The sequence below is a fragment of the Mya arenaria genome, chromosome 12 (assembly GCF_026914265.1).
Source record: "Mya arenaria isolate MELC-2E11 chromosome 12, ASM2691426v1".
In the NCBI taxonomy this organism is placed as follows: Eukaryota; Metazoa; Mollusca; class Bivalvia; order Myida; family Myidae; genus Mya; species Mya arenaria.
In genome coordinates this window covers 67,933,445-67,942,755 of record NC_069133.1, presented here as the reverse complement: position 1 = coordinate 67,942,755, position 9,311 = coordinate 67,933,445, and positions in this window count along the sequence as shown.

The following is a 9,311-nucleotide window of genomic DNA, read 5'->3' as shown; positions in this document are numbered from 1 at the left end:
CAATATGTCTCGAAACCACATGGCCAAGAAACATTTTTGGTATGCAGTCTGGTATGCAGCCTCATGTAGAAGTCCTTAACCAAGATTGTTCAAATAATATCCCAATGGTTCAAAATTGGCCAGCCCTAGAGGTCCGAAATTTTCGATATACTTATTTGTAAAAGCTTTTAAAATCTTCTCTGACACCACAAATTGTGTGGTCTCAATATCTCATTAGTCTCTGGAAGGATTTTGAAATAATGTTTCTTGTGGACATAATTAGCATTTTCTGTTTACGCCAAAATTTATCCAGGTATTGTCATGGACTTTCAGCAAATGTGTACTAAAAAATAATTTTCACCATTGGTACAAAGCTTTAAAAGATATCCAAACCAAAACAAGGTGCACATGCTGCCAGCGACAATTTGCACTTGCACAGCAAAGCTCATAACTATGGCTTCTATAAATGTGATGTATGCCCCTTATTTGATTGGAAAAACAACCACAGACGAGTGTTTGCATTTGTTCTGCCTGGTCTTTGGCATAAAATACCACAGAAAATGTGTTGACTATCAATGAAATAATACTAAGCTTAATGTGTTCACATAAAAATCTATTTTCACCTTATACATGCTTCAGAATGTTCTTAAAGTGAGCCTTCGAACCAAAGTGTAGTTGAAATGCTATGAGGACCTGTTGACTATCTTTCTTATTTTTGAAGCTACTGACCTGAAACTTGGACCATGTGTAAAGGTTTGCAAACAATTATCAATAGGTACTCTGACAGGTGACATTTAGACCTACTTTCTTAATTTTAAAGCTACAGCAATGAAATTTGGACCATGTGTACAGTTTTGTAAACAAATTTCAATATTACTTTTTGACCTACTTTCTTATTTTTGAAGCTACTGACCTGAAACTTGGACCACGTGTAAAGTTTTGTAAACAATTATCAATAGGTACTCTGACAGGTGACATTTAGACCTACTTTCTTACTTTTTAAAGCTACAGCAATGAAATTTGGACCATGTGTACAGTTTTGTCAACAAATTTCAATATTACTTTTTGACCTACGTTCTTATTTTTGAAGCTACTGACCTGAAACTTGGACCATGGGTAAAGTTTTGCAAACAATTATCAATAAGTACTCTGACAGGTGACATTTAGTCCTACTTTCTTATTTTTAAAGCTTCAGCAATGAAATTTGGACCATGTGTACAGTTTTGTAAACAAATTTCAATATTACTTTTCAATCTACTTACTTCTTTATGAAGCTACAGAAATAAATTTTGAACCATGTGTACAGTGTACAAATCTTTTTTTGCCTAGAGAAAGAATCTTAACAGTGTAGGCAGGCCATTTTGTGATGCTGTTTAATAGACACCATTGAACGCTACAAGGAAAACTTTACTTGGTCAGATTATTTGATAGACACCATTGAAAGCTACAAAGAAAGCTTGACTTGGTCAGATTATTCCATGGCATGGGGAAATAATGGCCCTTAAGAGTCTGCGGCTTACCATTTTACGGAAAAGGCTATTTCTGCTTTTATGAAATTACCACAGGTGCTTAATACTTGTCTCACTCTATATGTGTTTAGTGTATCATTGCCAAACTTTCAATTTATGTTGCATATAACCTGAAATGGAACTAAAGGATTTTTTGAAGTAGGTAACTGAACAGGTGGATGATATTTTTATAAACATTTTGACAGTTCATGAGCTATTGTAACCATCATTTGTAATGGCACATTCATTGTGAACAGGTCGAGGGCATCAAACTTAATGGCGAACAGAGGCAAAGATGTTGTTGGGGCAGAAAAAGGTTTCCCAAGTGCAGAATGATACATAGGCAACAAGAGAAAGATGATTTGATACTGGCATATTGGTGATGAAGATGGAGACAACCTGGACATGAAAGATAAGTGTTTGAGAGGATTCTTGTAGAGAGGGTAACTTAAACAGTGGTTACATTTTGACCTAACCAGGATTGCCCCAGCCATCCCCAATTGGTTATGGCTGTTTGAATTTGCTATAAATGAGGCTGTGAATAGAACAGAGCCTTCCATTAGGCCTCAGTTCCTTTAGCAATACCCACCAACAAATAAATAGATTATGGCCCTTGAAATTGTCAACAGTTTAGTATGCATTAGAGCCTTCATAATTTCATTGCATGTTATATGTAACAAGACTGTAATGGCAGAGCCAATTAATTAACAGAAAGTGTTTCAAGTGAACTATCAGTAGAAAATAACCTAAAAAGACAAGTCAGTAGAGCATCTTGTTTGAGAGAGTTGTTCTTTGAGGAGAATGTCATTTTAGCTCACCTGAGACTATTGTGATTGTTTAATGTCTGGCGTCCATTGTCAATATGTCTCGAAACCACATGGCCAAGAAACATTTTTGGTATGCAGTCTGGTATGCAGCCTCATGTAGAAGTCCTTAACCAAGATTGTTCAAATAATATCCCAATGGTTCAAAATTGGCCAGCCCTAGAGGTCCGAAATTTTCGATATACTTATTTGTAAAAGCTTTTAAAATCTTCTCTGACACCACAAATTGTGTGGTCTCAATATCTCATTAGTCTCTGGAAGGATTTTGAAATAATGTTTCTTGTGGACATAATTAGGATTTTCTGTTTACGCCAAAATTTATCCAGGTATTGTCATGGACTTTCAGCAAATGTGTACTAAAAAATAATTTTCACCATTGGTACAAAGCTTTAAAAGATATCCAAACCAAAACAAGGTGCACATGCTGCCAGCGACAATTTGCACTTGCACAGCAAAGCTCATAACTATGGCTTCTATAAATGTGATGTATGCCCCTTATTTGATTGGAAAAACAACCACAGACGAGTGTTTGCATTTGTTCTGCCTGGTCTTTGGCATAAAATACCACAGAAAATGTGTTGACTATCAATGAAATAATACTAAGCTTAATGTGTTCACATAAAAATCTATTTTCACCTTATACATGCTTCAGAATGTTCTTAAAGTGAGCCTTCGAACCAAAGTGTAGTTGAAATGCTATGAGGACCTGTTGACTATCTTTCTTATTTTTGAAGCTACTGACCTGAAACTTGGACCATGTGTAAAGGTTTGCAAACAATTATCAATAGGTACTCTGACAGGTGACATTTAGACCTACTTTCTTAATTTTAAAGCTACAGCAATGAAATTTGGACCATGTGTACAGTTTTGTAAACAAATTTCAATATTACTTTTTGACCTACTTTCTTAATTTTTAAGCTACTGACCTGAAACGTGGACCATGTGTAAAGTTTTGTAAACAATTATCAATAGGTACTCTGACAGGTGACATTTAGACCTACTTTCTTATTTTTAAAGCTACAGCAATGAAGTTTGGATCATGCGTACAGTTTTGTAAACAAATTTCAATATTACTTTTTGACCTACTTTCTTATTTTTGAAGCTACTGACCTGAAACTTGGACCATGGGTAAAGTTTTGCAAACAGTTATCAATAGGTACTCTGACAGGTGACATTTAGACTTACTTTCATATTTTTAAAGCTGCAGCAATGAAATTTGGACCATGTGTACAGTTTTGTAAACAAATTTCAATATTACTTTTATATGTAACAAGACTGTAATGGCAGAGCCAATTAACTAACAAAGTGCTTCAAGTGAACTATCTGTAGAAAATAACCTAAAAAGACAAGTCAGTAGAGCATCTTGTTTTAGAGAGTTGTTCTTTGAGGAGAATGTCATTTTAGCTCACCTGAGCACTATTGTGATTGTTTAATGTCTGGCGTCCATTGTCAATATGTCTCGAAACCACATGGCCAAGAAACATTTTTGGTATGCAGTTTGGTATGCAGCCTCATGTAGAAGTCCTTAACCAAGATTGTTCAAATAATATCCCAATGGTTCAAAATTGGCCAGCCCTAGAGGTCCGAAGTTTTCAATATACTTATTTAAAAAAGCTTTTAAAATCTTCTCTGACACCATAAATTGTGTGGTCTCAATATCTCATTAGCCTCTGGAAGGATTTTGAAATAATGTTTCTTGTGGAATGATTGTGTTGTTTTGGTCTGTTTTCAAAGAGTGTTTCTGTTTGAGGAGAGTTTCTCGATTTGAACCAAGTAGTCCTATGAGGAGAGATTGTTTTTTTGGTTAGCAAACGTCTAATTGCAGAGTATTGCTTGTGAAAAAGAAATCTCTTTTTAGAGAACAGGTTGTTTCGGGGAGAGAGTCTCTCTTTGGAGAGAATGTCTCTTTGTTCTCAGACCAATACTATTAACATAATAAGCATTTTCTGTTTAAGCCAAAATTTATCCAGGTATTGTCATGGACTTTCAGCAAATGTGTACTAAAAAATAATTTTCACCATTGGTACAAAGCTTTAAAAGATATCCAAACCAAAACAAGGTGCACATGCTGCCAGCGACAATTTGCACTTGCACAGCAAAGCTCATAACTATGGCTTCTATAAATGTGATGTATGCCCCTTATTTGATTGGAAAAAACAACCACAGACGAGTGTTTGCATTTGTTCTGCCTGATTTTTGGCATAATATACCACAGAAAATGTGTTGACTATCAATGAACCAATACTAAGCTTAATGTGTTAACATAAAAATCTATTTTCACCTTTTACATGCTTCAGTATGTTCTTAAAAATAGAGCCTTTGAACCAAAGTGTAGTCGAAATGCTATTAGGACCTGTTGACTATCTTTCTTATTTTTGAAGTTACTGACCTGAAACTTGGACCATGTGTAAAGGTTTGCAAACAATTATCAATAGGTACTCTTACAGGTGACATTTAGACCTACTTTCTTATTTTTAAAGCTTCAGCAATGAAATTTGGACCATGTGTACAGTTTTGTAAACAAAGTTCAATATTACTTTTTGACCTACTTTCTTATTTTTTAAGCTACTGACCTGAAACTTGGACCATGTGTAAAGTTTTTTAAACAATTATCAATAAGTACTCTGACAGGTGACATTTAGACCTACTTTCTTACTTTTTAAAGCTACAGCAATGAAATTTGGACCATGCATACAGTTTTGTAAACAAATTTCAATATCACTTTTTGACCTACTTCCTTATTTTTGAAGCTACTGACCTGAAACTTGGACCATGGGTAAAGTTTTGCAAACAGTTATCAATAAGTACTCTGACAGGTGACAATTAGACCTACTTTCTTATTTTTAAAGCTACAGCAATGAAATTTGGACCAAGCATACAGTTTTGTAAACAAATTTCAATATTACTTTTTGACCTACTTTCTTATTTTTGAAGCTACTGACCTGAAACTTGGACCATGGGAAAAGTTTTGCAAACAATTATCAATAGGTACTCTGACAGGTGACATTTAGACCTACTTTCATATTTTTTAAAGCTACAGCAATGAAATTTGGACCATGTGTACAGTTTTGTAAACAAATTTCAATATTACTTTTTGACCTACTTTCTTATTTTTGAAGCTTCTGACCTGAAACTTGGACCATGTGTAAAGTTTTGTAATCAATTATCAATAGGTACTCTGACAGGTGACATTTAGACCTACTTTCTTATTTTTAAAGCTTCAGCAACGAAATTTGGACCATGTGTACAGTTTTGTAAACAAATTTCAATATTACTTTTTGACCCACTTCCTTATTTTTGAAGCTACTGACCTGAAACTTGGACCATGGGTAAAGTTTTGCAAACATTTATCAATAGGTACTCTGACAGGTGACATTTAGACCTACTTTCATATTTTTAAAGCTACAGCAATGAAATTTGGACCATGTGTACAGTTTTGTAAACACATTTCAATATTACTTTTATATGTAACAAGGCTGTAATGGCAGAGCCAATTAACTAACAGAACGTGCTTCAAGTGAACTATCTGTAGAAAATAACCTAAAAAGACAAGTCAGTAGAGCATCTTGTTTGAGAGAGTTGTTCTTTGAGGAGAATGTCATTTTAGCTCACCTGAGCACTATTGTGATTGTTTAATGTCTGGCGTCCATTGTCAATATGTCTCGAAACCACATGGCCAAGAAACATTTTTGGTATGCAGTTTGGTATGCAGCCTCATGTAGAAGTCCTTAACCAAGATTGTTCAAATAATATCCCAATGGTTCAAAATTGGCCAGCCCTAGAGGTCCGAAGTTTTCAATATACTTATTTGAAAAAGCTTTTAAAATCTTCTCTGACACCACAAATTGTGTGGTCTCAATATCTCCTTAGCCTCTGGAAGGATTTTGAAATAATGTTTCTTGTGGAATGATTGTGTTGTTTTGGTCTGTTTTCAAAGAGTGTTTCTGTTTGATGAGAGTTTCTCGATTTGAACCAAGTAGTCCTATGAGGAGAGATTGTTTTTTTGGTTAGCAAACGTCTAATTGCAGAGTATTGCTTGTGAAAAAGAAATCTCTTCTTAGAGAACAGGTTGTTTCGGGGAGAGAGTCTCTCTTTGGAGAGAATGTCTCTTTGTTCTCAGGCCAATACTATTAACATAATAAGTATTTTCTGTTTAAGCCAAAATTTATCCAGGTATTGTCATGGACTTCCAGCAAATGTGTACTAAAACATAATTTTCACCATTGGTACAAAGCTTTAAAAGATATCCAAACCAAAACAAGGTGCACATGCTGCCAGCGACAATTCACACTTGCACAGCAAAGCTCATAACTATGGCTTCTATAAATGTGATGTATGCCCCTTATTTGATTGGAAAAACAACCACAGACGAGTGTTTGCATTTGTTCTGCCTGATTTTGGCATAAAATACCACAGAAAATGTGTTGACTATCAATGAACCAATACTAAGCTTAATGTGTTCACATAAAAATCTATTTTCACCTTTTACATGCTTCAGAATGTTCTTAAAGTGAGCCTTTGAACCAAAGTGTAGTCGAAATGCTATTAGGACCTGTTGACTATCTCTTATTTTTGAAGCTACCGACCTGAAACTTTGACCATGTGTAAAGGTTTGCAAACAATTATCAATAGGTACTTTGACAGGTGACATTTAGACCTACTTTCTTATTTTTAAAGCTACAGCAATGAAATTTGGACCATGTGTACAGTTTTGTAAACAAATTTCAATATTACTTTTTGACCTACTTTCTTAATTTTGAAGCTACTGACCTGAAACTTGGACCACGTGTAAAGTTTTGTAAACAGTTATCAATAGGTACTCTGACAGGTGACATTTAGACCTACTTTCTTATTTTTAAAGCTACAGCAATGAAATTTGGACCATGTGTACAGTTTTGTAAACACATTTCAATATTACTTTTCGATCTACTTACTTCTTTATGAAGCTACAGAAATAAATTTTGAACTATGTGTACAGTGTACAAATCTTTTTTTGCCTAGAGAAAGAATCTTAAAAGTGTAGGCAGGCCATTTTGTGATGCTGTTTAATAGACACCATTGAACGCTACAAGGAAAACTTTACTTGGTCAGATTATTTGATAGACACCATTGAAAGCTACAAAGAAAGCTTGACTTGGTCAGATTATTCCATGGCATGGGGAATTAATGGCCCTTAAGAGTCTGCGGCTTACCATTTTACGGAAAAGGCTATTTCTGCTTTTATGAAATTACCACAGGTGCTAATACTTGTCTCACTCTATATGTGTTTAGTGTATCATTGCCAAACTTTCAATTTATGTTGCATATAACCTGAAATGGAACTAAAGGATTTTTTGAAGTAGGTAACTGAACAGGTGGATGATATTTTTATAAACATTTTGACAGTTCATGAGCTATTGTAACCATCATTTCTAATGGCACATTCATTGTGAACAGGTCGAGGGCATCAAACTTAATGGCAAACAGAGGCAAAGACGTTGTTGGGGCAGAAAAGGTTTCCCAAGTGCAGAATGATACATAGGCAACAAGAGAAAGATGATTTGATACTGGCATATTGGTGATGAAGATGGAGACAACCTGGACATGAAAGATAAGTGTTTGAGAGGATTCTTGTAGAGAGGGTAACTTAAACAGTGGTTACATTTTGACCTAACCAGGATTGCCCCAGCCATCCCCAATTGGTTATGGCTGTTTGAATTTGCTATAAATGAGGCTGTGAATAGAACAGAGCCTTCCATTAGGCCTCAGTTCCTTTAGCAATACCCACCAACGGATAAATAGATTATGGCCCTTGAAATTGTCAACAGTTTAGTATGCATTAGAGCCTTCATAATTTCATTGCATGTTATATGTAACAAGACTGTAATGGCAGAGCCAATTAATTAACAGAAAGTGTTTCAAGTGAACTATCAGTAGAAAATAACCTAAAAAGACAAGTCAGTAGAGCATCTTGTTTGAGAGAGTTGTTCTTTGAGGAGAATGTCATTTTAGCTCACCTGAGCGCTATTGTGATTGTTTAATGTCTTGCGTCCATTGTCAATATGTCTCGAAACCACATGGCCAAGAAACATTTTTGGTATGCAGTCTGGTATGCAGCCTCATGTAGAAGTCCTTAACCAAGATTGTTCAAATAATATCCCAATGGTTCAAAATTGGCCAGCCCTAGAGGTCCGAAGTTTACTTATTTGTAAAAGCTTTTAAAATCTTCTCTGACACCACAAATTGTGTGTTCTCAATATCTCATTAGCCTCTGGAAGGATTTTGAAATAATGTTTCTTGTGGAATGATTGTGTTGTTTTGGTCTGTTTTCAAAGAGTGTTTCTGTTTGAGGAGAGTTTCTCGATTTGAACCAAGTAGTCCTATGAGGAGAGATTGTTTTTTTGGTTAGCAAACGCCTAATTGCAGAGTATTGCTTGTGAAAAAGAAATCTCTTTTTAGAGAACAGGAGAGAGTCTCTCTTTGGAGAGAATGTCTCTTTGTTCTCAGGCCAATACTATTAACATAATTAGCATTTTCTGTTTAAGCCAAAATTTATCCAGATATTGTCATGGACTTTCAGCAAATGTGTACTAAAGAATAATTTTCACCATTGGTATAAAGCTATAGTAGATGGTGCACATGGTGCCAGAATTATTTGCACATGAATAGCATGGCTCATAACTATGGCTTTTATAAATGTGATGTATGCCCCTATTTTGATCGGAAAAAACAACCACTTGGTTCATCTGAAGGTGTTTTCTTTGTTGCACCTGTCATTAGCCATTTTTTGTAGCAGAATAAAACTGATCAATGGAAACCATTATACTATATATCATCTTCATCATCTACTTAGATTCTGCTAACGTGATACATACAAAACTCCATCTGAACCCAGAAATGATCATTGGGTTACCATTTTTAGCTCACCCTCAGCAAACAGTCTGTGCAAGGAGCAATGTAGGGCCATCATGGCCCCTTGTTCAAATTCCTTCACCCAAAGTTGATGTGTCACCGGGCGGGG